At 46.0% G+C, this 16125-nt stretch overlaps 1 pseudogene; it reads left to right on the plus strand.

Moving 5' to 3' along the window:
• Positions 1 to 13480: 13480 nt before the first annotated feature.
• On the plus strand, positions 13481 to 15502 carry LOC147972433 (putative L-gulonolactone oxidase 4 pseudogene; annotated as a pseudogene).
• Positions 15503 to 16125: the final 623 nt, after the last annotated feature.

The raw sequence follows: 16125 nt of genomic DNA on the forward strand, positions 1-16125 counted from the left end.
AGCGCAAGAAAACAGGCCATTGTTTCAAGGTCAAGTACAGAGGCTGAATATAAAGCCTTGGCTAATGCTATAACTGAAGTAATGTGGATTCAGACACTTCTTTATGAGCTTGATATTAAAGCTCCTCAGGCTACGAGATTGTGGTGTGATAACATTGGCGCAACATATCTCTCAGCCAATCCCGTTTTTCATGCACGAACAAAACACATTGAGGTCGACTTTCATTTTGTCAGAGAAAGGGTGGCTCGGAAGCTACTTGAGATCAAGTTCATTCCCACAGGAGATCAGCTCGCAGATGGGTTTACAAAACCGCTTACTATGAGAGGATTGGAAAAATTCACATACAATCTTAACCTTGGCAAAGCTCCTTGAGGTTCAGATTGAGGGGGAGTGTTAGAATAGCTGAATAGAGATAGCACTTGTGTTTAAACATGTAATCCTATTTTATTTCCTCTTCTCTCTCCCGTAGCAATTCTCATCTGTCTCCTGTAACGATCTTCCAGACCAATCTCTCCTAAACTTGTACGCCAAGGCCTATGCCCAATATATATCAATGCGGCCCGAGACAAAGGTTTCAACGCTTCCAGATAACTCGCATGTGACCTTTGACTAGCGAGTTTTACTGTGACGGATCTGATGCAAGGCTCTGTACGTTGCTCTCTGAAACCATGCATGTTTGATACCTAATTTTGGAAAGATGCGTGCTAGCTAGTGTGTCCTTCTGTCACGAGAGAACATGCTGGGGCGAACAGCTTGCGCGTGACCTGGCGTTCCATGAAAACCCGGACGTGGATCAGAGATATTGTCTCGATGTGCATGTCATTCTCTACGCTTCCGAGATGTTGTCAGGAATGGGTCACACTATGCATCCGTCCGTGCAAAATGGACCTTATTTTTCATCATTAAGTAGTTAATTTACACTCATTTTTTGTAAGCAGCTAAGCACACTGTGATATTTGCATGGACCTTACACTCATCAGTCATTAATAAGTGGCGGGAGACGATCAATTGATGCACCAAATAATATGATGATGGGGTTAGTGCGTTCATAACCCTTTGATGTTCCTAGTATGCATGACTTCATGTTAGAAACTGCAAGCGTTGCATTACAAAAAAGGATGGTGATATTATATATGTTGTAATGTCCTTTTCTTAATGCTCAGGCCTCAGGTTAACACATAAAAATACGGTGTTTGGCATTGCTGTGTTTATGGAGCCATGTACCAGGTGAATGACTGTCATTACTAAATAAAACTCATGAACCTTTCATGCGATATGCAGTTTCAGCATTTTGGAACCTTTCGAGGGCTAGGAACCGTCTTGCCCGGGCCGAGGTCTGCACCGCTGCAAGTTTGGCACCCTACCCACTGAGTCTACTGGCTATGAAGAGGGGACCTTGGTTCTGTTCCGTCTATATGAGGAAATAAGTATCAATCACATAAAATGAAAGAAATGAAAAGTGGAAAAGTAGATGGACCAGATCCCAACAAAAACGTGTGTCCCTGATTGCCACCTCTGGTGAGAAACACAATAGCTATGCTTTTCCCTATACATATATACATATATATATACACATATATAGTGTTACTATTCATCATCTAGGGTGCAGAATAAGTTATTCTTCACCCGAGGTAATCTTACGATCATTTCATAATTAAATTATGTTTAGAATTCAAATAGTTACATTCCTATTGATTCACTATGTAAAATTTGACATAAAAAAATAAAAAAATAGGTCATAAGACAAGAAAATTTGCAGTTTATGTATATTTTAGACTATGTTTTTACGTTTGTAATTTTACGTAACATAAAATATTTTTTATGGCGATTATATATTTTCTTACGGTTTCTTTTTACGTCGGAAATAAGACAAAACTTACGGAACGTAAAATTACGGTGCATTGATGGTAAAATAGAGGGGGTGAAGAATAACTATTCCTCAACCAGGGTGATGAATAGCGCGACCCTATATATATATATATATATATATATATATATATATAGTGTTACTATTCATCATCCAGGGTGCAGAATAAATTATTCTTCACCCAAGGTAATCTTACGATCGTTTCCTAAATAAATTATGTTTACAATATAAATAGTTACATGCATATTGATTCAATATGTAAAATTTGGTGTAAAAAAAAATAAAAAATAGATTATAAGACCGGAAAAATCATATTTTATGTACGTTTTACACTATGTTCTTACATTCGTAATTTTACGTAAATAAAATATTTTTTACGGCGAGTATATATTTTTTACATTCTCTTTTTATATATGAAATAAGACAAAATTTACGAAATGTAAAAATACGCTGCATTGATGTCAAAATACGACGCATTACATTACTTTGACATACCTACTACCCACTGACCATCACCACGCACACATGCAAGCTCGCTTGTAGAGACAGGTGCAAAACAACAAATATCATATGAGCGCAATTTGCCACTTCAGAAAACAAACACACACACACACACACACACACACACACACACGAAACATTTGGGAATGAGGCGTGACACATTACTTCTATGTGCCTTGAGTTGATCCAAATTAGTTTCATGATTGGAGAATTCATGGTAAAACCCACCTTGTCAGGAAAAAGGGAGGAGCAGGAGGAGGCAGGTTGAGGCCTCATTTGGTTTGTAGGAACTTTGTAGGAATCTCATAGGATAGGATTTGCAAAGGAAAAATTCCTTTGAAGCCCTTTAGGCCTTTTTTGGTTCATAGGATAGGATTATCATAGGAATAGGAATTTTGTAGGAAATGAGATGGCATGTATCTTAAATCCTATGAGTAGGAATAGGAAACGAGATGTTATTTGGTTGACACCAAAGGAATTTTTCCATTGAGTCTAGGCTCATTTTTATTTTCCTATGAAATATGAAGGATAGGAACCAATCCTATGTAGGAATAGGAACCTATTCCTATAATCCAAAGGGCTCTAAAGGAAAAAATCCTATAAGAATCCTATCCTCTAAAATTTCTATGAAATTCCTTCAAACCAAAGGAGGCCAAGTTTGTAGGAATAGATTCCTATTCCTATATAGGATAGGAATCAATCCTTCACATTTTGGAGGAAAAAAAACATTAGCCTAGACTTAATGGAAAAATTCTTATTCTATGCATCAAATGACATCTCTTTCTATATAGGAATTGAGATGTATGTCATCTCACTCCCTATGATTTTTCTGTTTCTATAAAATTCCTATCCTATGAACCAAAGAAGACCTGAGGTTTTGGTGCAACACCAATTGGAAACTTCACCGGATGGTATCATAGTCATCCGTGTCGGCAGCGCCTGTCATTGTTTTGCTGGCAGTGCATCAAATTGATGTTGTGTCGTGTGCCTTGATCGAAGTGTTCCTGTCCAAGTTTGAGTGAAGCTGATTGCTATTCTAGCATACAGACGCCACAACACATTTTGCACAAATGGACCAGAGTGTTCAAATTCAGTTGAGATTAGGTGTTGCATGCTGCTCCAACATTTTCAATCTATTAGAGATACACATCTCTTTAGTGCGACGATGCTTTGTACATTTTTTGAGTGGATAAGTAAAAGGAAAAAAAAATACTCGTACAAGTGCTTGTTAATATACATCGCACGAGCAAATACTTAGTCTATTTTTATCCGCATATTAGGTTTGACTAGAGTCAATATATTTTGACCAAATATATATTGTTAAAAATATCAACACCAATATTAAATATGTACAATATAAAAATATAGTCCATGATGGTTCCAATGATAGTGATTTGATATTGTGAATATTAATAATTTTTCCTTTAAACTTTTGCAAACTTCAAGGAATTTGGCGTCAGACAAAACTAATATCTCTACTACTTAAAAAACACGTAAGGTTCCATTTCCTGTTAGGCAGAACGCTTGGCCCAACCTTACATACGTTGACTTACAAAACAAAGTTAGTTTTCTCTGGTAAGTCAATAAGTTATTACCAAATAAATGATTATCCAATAAAACCCTAAAATTTATTGGGAAACGTCTCCCATCGGCAGACCAGCCGAAGCTTCGGCCGGTCGTGTCGCTAGCTCCCCCGCGCGTAGCACACCCACCAATACCAAGGAGCCACACGTCCTTGCGGGCCTACACGTAGCGCTTCGTCTTTTTCCTATCTTCTTCCTCTCAGGAACTCTCTCTCTCCCGATGCGGGCAGCCATGGCCGCGCTCCTCCCCTCGCTCCGATGCTCGTCTTCGTTGCTGGACACTCTCCTCTCCCTTTCCCCATGCTCGCCGCCATGGCCTCCTCCTCCTCCTCAACCCCTCGCCCCCTCCCCCACCCCACCCCGCCCCCAATCTCCCTCCTCGTCTCCCTCAAAGCTCGTCACCATGGCCGCCTCCTCCTCCATCCCCACCCCCAAATGCTGCAACCGATGTGCTCACCGTTGGAACTCATGTGGCTGCGCGCTGCATCGCACGGCCATGGCTATGAGCTATTTTACTCAGGGGAGGCCATGATTTTTTTCTCTTGACGAGCTGGAACCAACCACCATGGCAAGGGGAGACATGGCCGCCGGCGTGGCGTGCTGCAATCGGGCATGGGGAGCTGCAACCGTGGCCACAAGAGCTGCAACCGCAGTCCAGTGAAGCTGCAACCGCTGTCTATGGAGCTGCATCAATTCCAGCAAGAAAATGCATCGTTGTGCGATGCAGCAAAACACGATTGCGGTTGTAGCTATATGGCATGCTGGTGGTAGCATGCACCACGCCTCCCCTCTCGCTTGAAGCTCGTCATGGCTCTGTGCGGTGACCATCCCATCTCGCCGGTGACTAGGTGACCACGGGGAGCTACAACCGGGGGCGACGGGGTGCTACCGCGGGGATGTCCATGTGCTGCAACCCCGCGGCGGCCGGGGTGCGTGACGATGATGACCGAGGTGACCGCAGGCTGCAACCACAGCTTTTCTGTCGCCGATAGCCGTTTGAAGCTTTTTTGATATATGGTTGAAGATTTCTATGTCAACGTTTGCAACTTTTTCTCTGGTTGCATTGTCTGGTTGGAGCTTTTTTGTCCATCGGTTGAAGATATTTTCAAACACGGTTGAAGATTTTTCCATCCACGCTCGAAGCTTTTTGTAAACGTTTGAAACTTCTTTCGTTTTGAGCAGTGCTTTGGTTAAAGCTCTCTCCTATCATATGGTTGAAACTTTTTTCATCTAAGGTTGAAGCATTTTTGCATCAACAGTTGCTAACCCCCCCTGATTCGCAATGCTGGTTGAAGCTTTTCTATCTAGGGGTTGAAGCTTTTCCATCCAGGGGGTTGAAGCTTTTTTTCCAGCGTTTGCAACACAGGGCATGTGTGACGGTTCAAGCCTTGGCTCGATTCAGTCGTGTGCTTGTCGTCCATGGCGCGCGACCGGTGATCGTCGCCACCGGAGCTCTGACCGTTGCAGCAGAGTTGTGGCCGTCGCCTGAGGGAGCTGCAACCGGGAGGCACACGCTGCTGCATGCGTCCAGCCGGCTTGAAACGCAGGCGAGGGCGGCAATCGGCGGCGGGGGCGGTGCCCGGCGGCGAGGGCGGTGAGGGTGGTGACCGGCGGCAGGGACGGCGAAGCTCAGTGGTGCTTCAAGGCCGGCGGCCTCGCTCATCCACGACGGCTAGATGCGTAGGAGGAGGAAGAAGAAGAAGCTGGGGGCGATTTGTTTTTTTTGTCTAGATCCAACGGCAGCGCGGCTCACATCGAACGGCCTGGGCTCGACCGGCCGAAACTTTCGGCCGGCGCCTATAAGCGCCCAAATTTATTTAGGTAGGTAAATGATGGGCAGAATTTAATAAACATTTATTTACACAATCACATTAATATAGATAGGTAAATCATGGGCCAACGTACTAGAATAGTTATGCTGAGATAGTACATATGCTGACAAAACTATCCCACAAGGACCCGCTCCTCTCGTCCTCCCGCTAGGGTTCCCCCTCCCGCCGCCGGCCTCCTACCGCCGCCGGCCGCCGGCGCGGGCGCCCCAACGCCTCCCCTACCCCACTCCCCCTCCCCTCCCCCCTGTACCCCCCACGTCGCCCCCTGAGCGGGGCGACCGGGGCGGCTCCCCTATCGCGCCGCCTAGTTTGCCCCGTACCTCCTCCTCCTGCCGCTGCCGCCGGCCAGCGCGGCGCCGTGGCCTGGCTGGCGGTGGCGGCCCCCTACTCTTCCCCGACGCGGATTCTTGGCTCGGGTGGCGTTTCCGGCGGCGATGTCCCTTGGCCTATGGCGACCTGGTGGCGGCTGGCGGCGACCTGTCGCGGTGGTGGAGACGCCCTTTGGCGGTGGGGCGGCGGGATGGCGCAGGTCGGCCGGCGGCGTGACCCCGGCCCAGATCTGGGCCCTATGGGCCCCATCTGAGTCCTAGCGGGCCGGTCTTGGTGTTGCCTCGCTGCTCTTTGCGCGGTGATGAGGTGGAGCGGCTCGGACGGCGGGCGGCGGCGCTGTTGGCACGTCTTCTGCAGCGCGAAGGCGGGGGCTTTACGGGCATTTGAGTGCCAGACCAGACCTGTGTGCCCACGGGTCTGGTTTGCCCCTGCTATTGCGTCTGGTCGGTTACCGTCGTTGACGGTGGAGGTTGAGCCCTCCCGCGTACCGACGGTGCTGCTGCCCTAGTCCCGGCTCCTCCTCATCGTTGTGCAGACCCTACTTCGTGGTGCCGTGGTGAGACGGCGTGGAAGCTTCTAGTACGTTTTGGCGCAGGGTGGTGGTCGGTTTGGTGGCGCGCTCCGGAGCGCCTGAGGGGTGGGTTGGGATAAGGAGAAATCCCTGTCGGCTTGGCCGACACCGGCGTGGCGGCGCTTGCGGGTGTCGTCAGTCCTTCCTGGAGGGCGTTGGGGCGACCCTTCCTATCCCCTCGCCGCGTACCCAGGGAAACCCTTCGCAGCAGCGTCGTCATCGTCGCATCCCTTCTTGGAGGTGTTGCTTGGTGCCGGCATTTCGGAGTCGTGGAGCTTGGCGGGAGTTCTCCGGTGGGCGCAGCGGTCGCGAGGCTTCTTCGTTTTTCGTTGATCCACCATTCTTGGCATTTGTTTCTTTTTTGTTTTCTCTTCCATTTCTTTTGGGCGTGACTATGCTGCTTCCGCCCCAGCACCTATCGTTGGCTGTATCGTGGTGGTTTCTTTGTAATACAAAGCGGGGGGAAACCCTTTCTCAGAAAGACAAAACTATCCAGTTCGAACTAAACAAGTAAGTGTTTGCTCTTGTCTCATTCCATTGGTGTATGGATTTATTTTTATTATTTCAAAAGTGACAACCAGGCCATACATGTGCATATGAGCATGCTCTTGTCTTGAACAATGAGAAAAACTGGTGTACAAAGTGGCCACATGGGTACACCAATGCATGTGTGTGCATGGAATATCCACCCTGCAATGAGGCCCTAGAAACGAAAATACATGCGATTATGAAGGGAGTAAGTCTTACTATCCAACGCTCAAATCTCCCTGTTCAGCTTCAATCAGATTACACCGTTGCTCTTGCCACACTTGCTAATGGGTCTCTGGACAAGTCAGCATATAGTCACCTCTTGACGAAGATTAGAGGTTTAATGAATAATAGGGTGTTTGTTTTGGTAAAAGTTTCTCATGACCAGAATAGGATTGCACATAGCTAGCTTAACAAACTATGGCAGATCTGGGGATATCACTGCGTGATGGCTTAACCAATTCCCCCCTTTTATTTCTGAACTCATTGCTAAGGATTGTAACTCTATGATCTTGGAATAAAAATACTCTATTTCCCTTGGTCTTTTTTGGAATATCTACCCACCTGACTGATGGAACGTCACACACCCCATGTACAGTCGTGCACATCTAGATTGTGACAACTTACAGATCCTGAGTATGTGGGATGCATCCACTTCTTTCAGAGTCTTGCACATATAGATTGTGACAACTTACAGATCCTGCGCATGTGGGGTGCATCCACCATGAGTTATTTCTTTGATTGCACATGATTGTGACAACTTACAGTCCATTGTTTCTTTGAGAGTCGTGTAGATCTAGATTGTGACAACTTACAGATCCTGCATATGTGGGATGCGTCCATTGTCTGTTCTTTCTTCAAGAGTCGTGCTATGTTTTCTGTTTTTTTTTTGTGTGTGGCAAAGTTTGTCTTGTTCAGACATTTACATAACATCTTGATGAATTTCTTCTTGTTTCAAAGTGTATCATAATGCTTCACCGTGTACCAACAAATACAATACACAACGTAACATTATGATACGGACCTATTGTCATTTCTGCGCCAAGAACTAAGCTAGAAAATTACATCTTTTTGGTGTTGTTCTTACTTAGCAAGTTAGCATGATGCTGGGCAAAACCAAAAAGTAGAGGTTATTTATTTGTAGGAACTTCTGTTGTTAGCACATTTGGAGTATAACTCCGTTGTTGACTGCCTTTCCATTGTTAAGATGTTGGAGGCATTTTTTTTTGCGGTTGAAGATGTTGGAGGCAATTGCTACTGATGATAGCAGGCATAGTCCAAGTTTGTTAACTGGCCACATCTGGCATCATAATTACATGCCTTGATATTTTCCTGCTGTCAATTTTCGGCGGTGTCACCAGAAATAATAAGAACCGGGCGTGCACAAAGACAGAACAACAAACTATTCTGAAAGCTCATCTTTAAAAACAAACTATTTTGGAGATCAATATCAGTATGCATTATAACAGGCGTACACACGACATCAACCGTGTACAAGTTATTACAGCCATGTATATCTCATATATAAAAGCAAGTGTTATTTCTGTGGTCCATGCAGTGGTGTAGTGAATAGTCCTCTTAGTTCATTGAAACTAAAGATGCCATGACATTGCACTCTTAACTTCTCTCATGTACGTGCTTTAGGAATTGTGCGAATCAACGAGGCTCTAAGCGTGTGGCTCTCTTACTCTGTGGAGTCTGAACAAGGTAGAAACTGAAGCAATGTGTTGGACCATCGTGTCTTCTGAATTCTGATCATGTACGCAACGGATTGCAGACATAAGATAATTCATACTGCATGAAGACCAATTTGAATTTATTGCCACGAGTTCTATCAAGAGAAGGGATTTTTTCGGCAAGAGGGGACATGTGCATGCAGACATGTCGGTGGTTCTGCCATAACGAGAGCTAAAAGAAACCATGAATTGCAGTGAGCAGGTAGACCAAGTTTCTTCACTCGCTAGGTACGTTCGTGGTTCAGGTTGGCCTTTTTTATAGGGTGAATGGTCACAACAAACATATATAGGGCACCGCCCATTGGCAGAACTTGGAAAAACCTTTATCATCACAAAATCCAAACCTGAAATGTGCATGCACTTGCAATGGAGAGAGACTCTCTCTTGATTGCTCAGAGAGAGAGAGAGAGAGAGAGAGAGAGAGAGAGAGAGAGAGAGAGAGAGAGAGATGACCATACACATGTGATGGGATTTGGGAAGCAGTGGGGAAGGAGGTGCAACTGGTCTCTATGTTGTCGCTTGAGCTGATCGAAATTAGTGCCGTCAACTGAAAATTTGTGGCAAGATTTGGCAAATCATAAGTGAGGAGACGGGCAGTGTGTTCATCAGAACCGGATAGTATATACCCGTATTTACCTACGTTGTCCAGCAAGTGCGCTTCTCCAGTGGGGAGTGCAGCATGTTGTTACTCCATAGGTTGTACTCTCTCCGTCTCATAATATAAGATGGTAGTCAATGGCGGATCTAGAATTCTACCAACATGGAGGCAAGCACGGGCAATGATGGTTGAACGGCACAAAAAAATGAGTATATATTGTACATAAGTATGCACTAGTAAAAGTAAATTTGCAATTTTTTTGTGGGGACCATGCCCCCTACGACCCCACCCCTAGATCCACCACTGATGGTAGTACATTATGAGACGGAGGGTGTATGTCTCACGGAAAGGCTTCCACACCGCAGTATCCAACAAGCTAGTTGCTGCCGGGCTGGTGAGCATACAATAGTTTGCACAAATGGACTTGGAATTCAGTTGAGATCAAATGTTGTTTGCTACTCATAACATTTTCAGCTCGTATCCGTTTAGTTAGCATGCGTCCCACCCTGAGTCACACACACATGGCAGGCCAAGAGGGATGGAGAGTAAAAGCGGCTTTCTGTGTGATAAGGTGGCACATGCAAAACACAGAATTGCTGCACAAATAGCTCAATTACACATCATATCAGATAGATGGGGACAAGCAGGGCATTTCCATGCCTAAACTATGACATATGAATCACATATACATTTGGTTTCTCTAATATACACATCACCATTGTTTCTAAGGAAGTTTTCCCTGCAGTGGGCCAAAGTTATTCTAGGAAGTGCGTTGAAGACTCGGAAGACACATGTTTGCGAGGTCGTATGAAACATAGAGACCAAGACTACAAGACCAGAACGAGTTCCGCAAGTCACATTAAATAGAGTGATATCCATCAAGTCCGATTAACTGTTAACTCGTGTACAAATCAAGCCAAGGAGTGAACTGTGTCAATCACCAAAACTAGAAGAGGTCAAACTGACCTTCAGAACGCCACCTTATTGGATAAGGATTGAGGCTATAAGTTTGCATGTTAGTCATCCTTGTCACATGCATGTTACTTGATTTTGTTTGCAGGCAACTTAATTTATTATTAGGTAGTATTTCCTCTATCCAAAATGTTAGGTATATAATTTTTCTCAGATGTTCAATATCTCTATGTTTGACCAAGTTTATAGGAAAGGATATTAACAATGAAGATACCAAATGAATAAAATATGAAACCATAGTTTATGAAACTATATTTTCCATGTTGTAATCGGCGTCTTTGTTGATGCTTCGTTAGCACCTTTGTATCTCGTCGTTTACTTTTCTTTCTGATTTGTTGTAATGTCAACTTTTAAGGGCTTCATTAATTTGAAGACCGTCGGCTGTCTTCTATCTAAAAAAAGCTTTAAGCATGACGAACGGAAAACCACACAATTACGCTAACACATATTTGACTAGGTGTTTTGTTTCTTTCACACCGAAGCCTTGACTTGCAACCAACCAAAAAAAGTTAGCCAACCTAGAGCAGGGCCGGTCCTGAGATTTTGGGGGCCCGGGGCTAAACTAAAACTCAGGCCCCTTATCTTATATAAACATTATGACAATCATAATGGATACGAGATTTATAATGAGCTCACTTATGCTTGTATACCTGCCGCCATAACATGGTTTGTGCCATGGCGTGTAGGTGATCCTCTTGTGTGCGATCAGGACGAGTCCTTATAATTCTGGCACTGTGTGCTCGACATGGTACTTTCATTGTCTGGGTTTATTAGTCGCCTTCGATTTTTGAACATATTTTTGACCTAAAAATTGACAAATAAACCATGTGTTATATCTCACGAAATCGTAGAAAACATCCTTAGAATACTGATCCAATGATATACTTTTTGGCATATGAATCATTTTTATGAGTTAAATCTAAACGGCTTTAGGGTCAAAATTCAAGAGGATCTAATAAATCTGGACATAAATATAGAATGCTCTGAATAAACACGTAAATAAACCCTAAATCCATATTTATATGTTGAATGGCGCAAGTTATTATGCAGAAATAAATTAGTTAGTTCAAGCGAGGAATGGTAACATGATGCACCTGGGATCGGTTGACTCGGCGTCGGTAATCGGACGACCGACGCTCAATGATGATACAATATGAATTGGCGTCAGGCCCTAGCGGAGGTGCTCGACTATGTGTATTGGATTCGGATGATCAGGCCCCAGAATAGGAATCCCCTCAGCCTTAGATTAATAAATCGGTTCGGTGACCGCCGCTGGCAAAAGAAACAGGAAGAGCGAGATCAGGGGCTGTTAATATGGAATAGTGATCTGAATTTGAAGGTACAAACGGGGTACACATCGATGGGGAAAGTCGCGATCCTAGGAAGGTTGCCTCTCTGCATGATCGAAGGAAGGGCTACCTCCGAAGATCTGCTCGTCAGCCTCGCTGGGCATGGCCCATGGGCTAAGTGCATATACCTCGGGAGGGCCCCCCTGATCTTGGGGGCCCGGGGCGGCCGCCCCCCTGCCCCCCCCCCCCCCCCCCCCCCCAGGGTCGGCCCTGACCTAGAGGATAACATTGTAGATGAAGTTTCTAGTGATACAATTACAAGCCTTAAGCCCTTAAGAAAATCCAGCTAACAAAATTTTGTGACATACCTGCAATTTCAATGTTGTAATCTCAAGGTTAACGACTTCATTCATTTAAAGCCGGGTTGATGCATTCTTCCTAAAAAATAGACTTTTAGCATGCAAGATGGATGGAAAACTACATAATTATGCTAACATAGATTTGACTCAATATTTTTGTTCCTTTAATTTCCAAGCCTTGACCTGTAACCACCTAGAAAAGACACCCAACCTAGAGGATACCATTGTTGACTAAGTTTTGGTGATACAAGCCCTTTAGCCGCCCTTAGGAAAGCCCTGCCGACGAAACTTTGTGACATGCATGCAATTTTGATGTTATAATATCAACCGTTAAGGGCCATTAATTTAAAGCCGGATGTATGCCTTCTTTCTGACAAAAAAGCTCTTAGCTAGATGGGTGGGAACCGCACAATCATGCTAACACATAGTTCACTGGACCTTTTGATTTTTGATTTCGAAGCATTGACCTGCAACCACCCATAAAAGATAGCCAACCTAGAGGATAAGGTCGTTGATGAAGTTCTTAGTGATACAAGCCCTTTGGCTTTAATTAGGAAAATCCGGCTAAACAAATTATGCGACATATATGTAGTTTTGATATTGTAGTGTCAACTGTTAAGGGATTTGTTAATTTAAAGCTGGGTAGATGCCTTCTTTCTAAAAAACAAACTTTCAGCCAGATGGATTGAAAACCACACTATTATGCTATCATAGAGCTTTTTGTTTCTTTGACTTGGAGGCCTTGACTTGCAACCACCCAGAAAAGACAGGATAACGTTGGTGACGAAGTTTTTGGCGATACAAGCACTTTGGCCCTTAGGAAAATCCTGTACCTGGGTGATGGAAATTTGTGGCATACATGTAATTTTGATGTTGTAATGTCAACTGTTAAGGGCTCCAGTAATCTAAAGCCGGGCGGATGCCTTCTTTTTATATTTTTTCCAGCTAGATGGATGAAAAAACACACGATCACGCTAACACAGAGTAGACTAAACGTTTTGTTCCTTTGAGTTCGAAGCCTTGACCTACAACCACCCAGAAAAAGACAGCAAACCTAGAGGATAACCTTGTTGACAATGTTTTTAGCGATACAAGCCCTTTAGCCCTTAGAAACACAACTCGCATGCATATATGTAGAAAATTAAGATGGCACCTCTTGCGTCCATTCGTTAGTCTGCGCACAGCTAGCTTCTCTGTGGGTTCACTTATATTGAACTCATATTCGCACGTAAACGGGCAAGGTTTATATAGTGAAGTCAGACTCCAACTTGAGTAGGATCGAAGTTATGCATGCATGCACCACGCCGCGAGACCATGACCTTATGCCTATTTAAGGCCTAGCTTGTCTCTATTGGCTACAACCCCAGGCTGCAGTACAGGTATCCAGTCAAGAGAAAAATCAATGTCACTAGGGCAAAAAAGAGCAATGGAAAGCTTGCTGGTGGTTCTCTCGCTAGGAGTCCTCTTCCAGCTCGCCGGCTGCAGCCCTCCGCCGGACCCGGTGATGTGCACGCATGGCACGTCCAACTGCACGATCACCAACACGTACGGCTCCTTCACGGACCGCACCATCTGCCGCGCGGCCAAGGTCACCTACCCGCGGACCGAGCAGGAGCTCGTCGCGGCCGTGGCAGCCGTGGCGTCCACGAAACAGAAGGTGAGGGTGGCCACCAAGCACTCCCACAGCATTCCCAAGCTGGCGTGCCCCGGCGGCGACGACGGCACCATCATAAGCACGGCTTGGCTCAACCGGACGGTGTGCGTCAATGCAGCGAAGCGGCTCATGACGGTGGAGAGCGGCATGCTCCTCCGGGACCTGGTCGAGGCCGCTGCCGCCGCGGGGCTGTCCCTGCCGCACTCGCCGTACTGGCACGGCCTCACCATCGGGGGCCTCTTGAGCACGGGAGCGCACGGGAGCTCGCTGTGGGGAAAGGGAGGCGGCGCGCACGAGTACGTGGTCGGGCTGAGGATCGTAACTCCGGCGCCGGCGAGCGAGGGGTTCGCCATGGTGAGGGAGCTCGGGGCTGACCACCCGGACCTGGACGCGGCGAAGGTCTCCCTTGGGGTTCTCGGCGTCATCTCTCATGTGACTCTGGCCATGCAGCCGTTGTTCAAGCGGTCGGTGACGATGGTGAAGCGCGACGACTCGGACTTCCAAGAGCAGGTAGCCCGGTGGGGTCATCTTCATGAATACGGCGACATAACGTGGCTGCCTCACCAGGGCAAGGTGATCTACCGCCAGGACGACCGCGTCGACGTCTCCACCCCGGGCAACGGCCTCTACGACTTGCCCCTTCTTCGCACCACCCCCACGCGCGAGCTCATCGATGCAAGAGCCGCCGAAGAGCGGCTGCAGGAGAATGGCACCGACACCGCCCGGTGCGAGGCGGCGCAGCAGCAGGCGGCCGCGTCGGAGCGGCTGAATATATTCACCAACGACGGCGTCTCCTTCACGGGATATCCGGTGGTGGGGTACCAGCACCGCATCCAGGCGTCCGGCCCGTGTCTCAATAGCCCAGAGGATGGACTCCTCACTTCCTGCGCCTGGGACCCGCGTATCCGAGGCTCCTTCTTCGACAACTCCGGCTTTAGTGTCCCACTGTCCAAGGCACCGGCATTCATCGCCGACATGCAACGTCTCAGGAACCTCAATCCGGACTTGTTTTGTTCTTCTGTCGACGCCAGGATAGGCGTGCTCCTACGATACGTGAAGGCGTCATCCGCTTATCTTGGCAAGCCGGAGGACTCGATCGGTGTCGACATCATCTATTACCGGAGCCACACCGAAGGCATGCCGCGTGCGCATGCCGATGTGGTGGACGAGATCGAGCAAATGGCGCTGCGTAAGTACGGCGGCATCCCGCACTGGGGTAAGAGCCGCAATTTCGCCTTCGATGGTGCCATCGCGAAGTACCCAAAAGTCCATGAGTTTCTTAAGGTGAAAGATAGGTACGATCCAGAGGGGCTCTTCTCCAATGAGTGGACTGACAAGGTTCTTGGTATCAATGGAAGTCCCAACATCATCAAAAAGCGTTGTGCCATTGAAGGACTCTGCGTCTGCTCCAACAACTCGCACTGTGCTCCGGAGCAAGGCTACTTCTGCAGGCCAGGGAAGGTGTACAAGGAGGCTCGTGTGTGCTCATTCTTTAAGGATTACTAAGGATGACAAATTTGGCAGAGCCGTACATTGCACCACGCTCGTTTCTGGTTGCTTGTCGGACCTGAAAAATAATGATTTGCTTTTCCTTGGTATATACGAGGATATATATGTGAACTAGGTAGGTACTATTGCCAACTACGTATCAATCTATCTATCCAATAATGATGTTTTAGTTTCTTGTTTGTCAATTATACTTTGGGAACAGACACCGAGCCATCCACCTGTCCAACGGTTGAATGTTGTAGCCTGCCGTATGATTTGATGCAGATCTTTCAATGTAAGAATGCAGTAGATTTCCCCATAAGTGTATGGCATCAGTTTATTGCAGATTATTGGAAGAAAGATGGGTATTAAATACTCCATCCGTCACATAATATAAGAGCGTTTTTGACAGTAAATAGAAAATTAGATGTGTTTGTAGCTTTAGTTTTCCTGGGCATGAACCGGTATGGTGGTGTTTTGGAACCTTGCTGATTAAAGCATGCAGATAGTAGAATTGGCCCTTAAGAACTAACTTGAAATCTCCCTCTCTAATTCCGATTAGCCATTCCTAATCTTATCTTAGGATGAAAGCTAGCATTAAAAAACATAAAATAGTAGCTACTTATTGATTTCAGAGCAGTTGTAGCATCCTTAGCAGTTTTTTTTTTGCGACAAGGCCTAGGACTATATATTAAGTATCACACATCCTTACAAAAACACCCTTACAGAAAAATAAAATTACATTCAAATCCATAGGAGTGCCAAAATTCTTCTTTCTCCTGCATCCACTGCCGGCGCACCGTGAACATAGCTCGAT

The sequence above is a fragment of the Triticum urartu genome, chromosome 5A (genome assembly GCF_056163025.1).
Source record: "Triticum urartu cultivar PI428250 chromosome 5A, HENAU_Tu73, whole genome shotgun sequence".
NCBI lineage: Eukaryota > Viridiplantae > Streptophyta > Magnoliopsida > Poales > Poaceae > Triticum > Triticum urartu.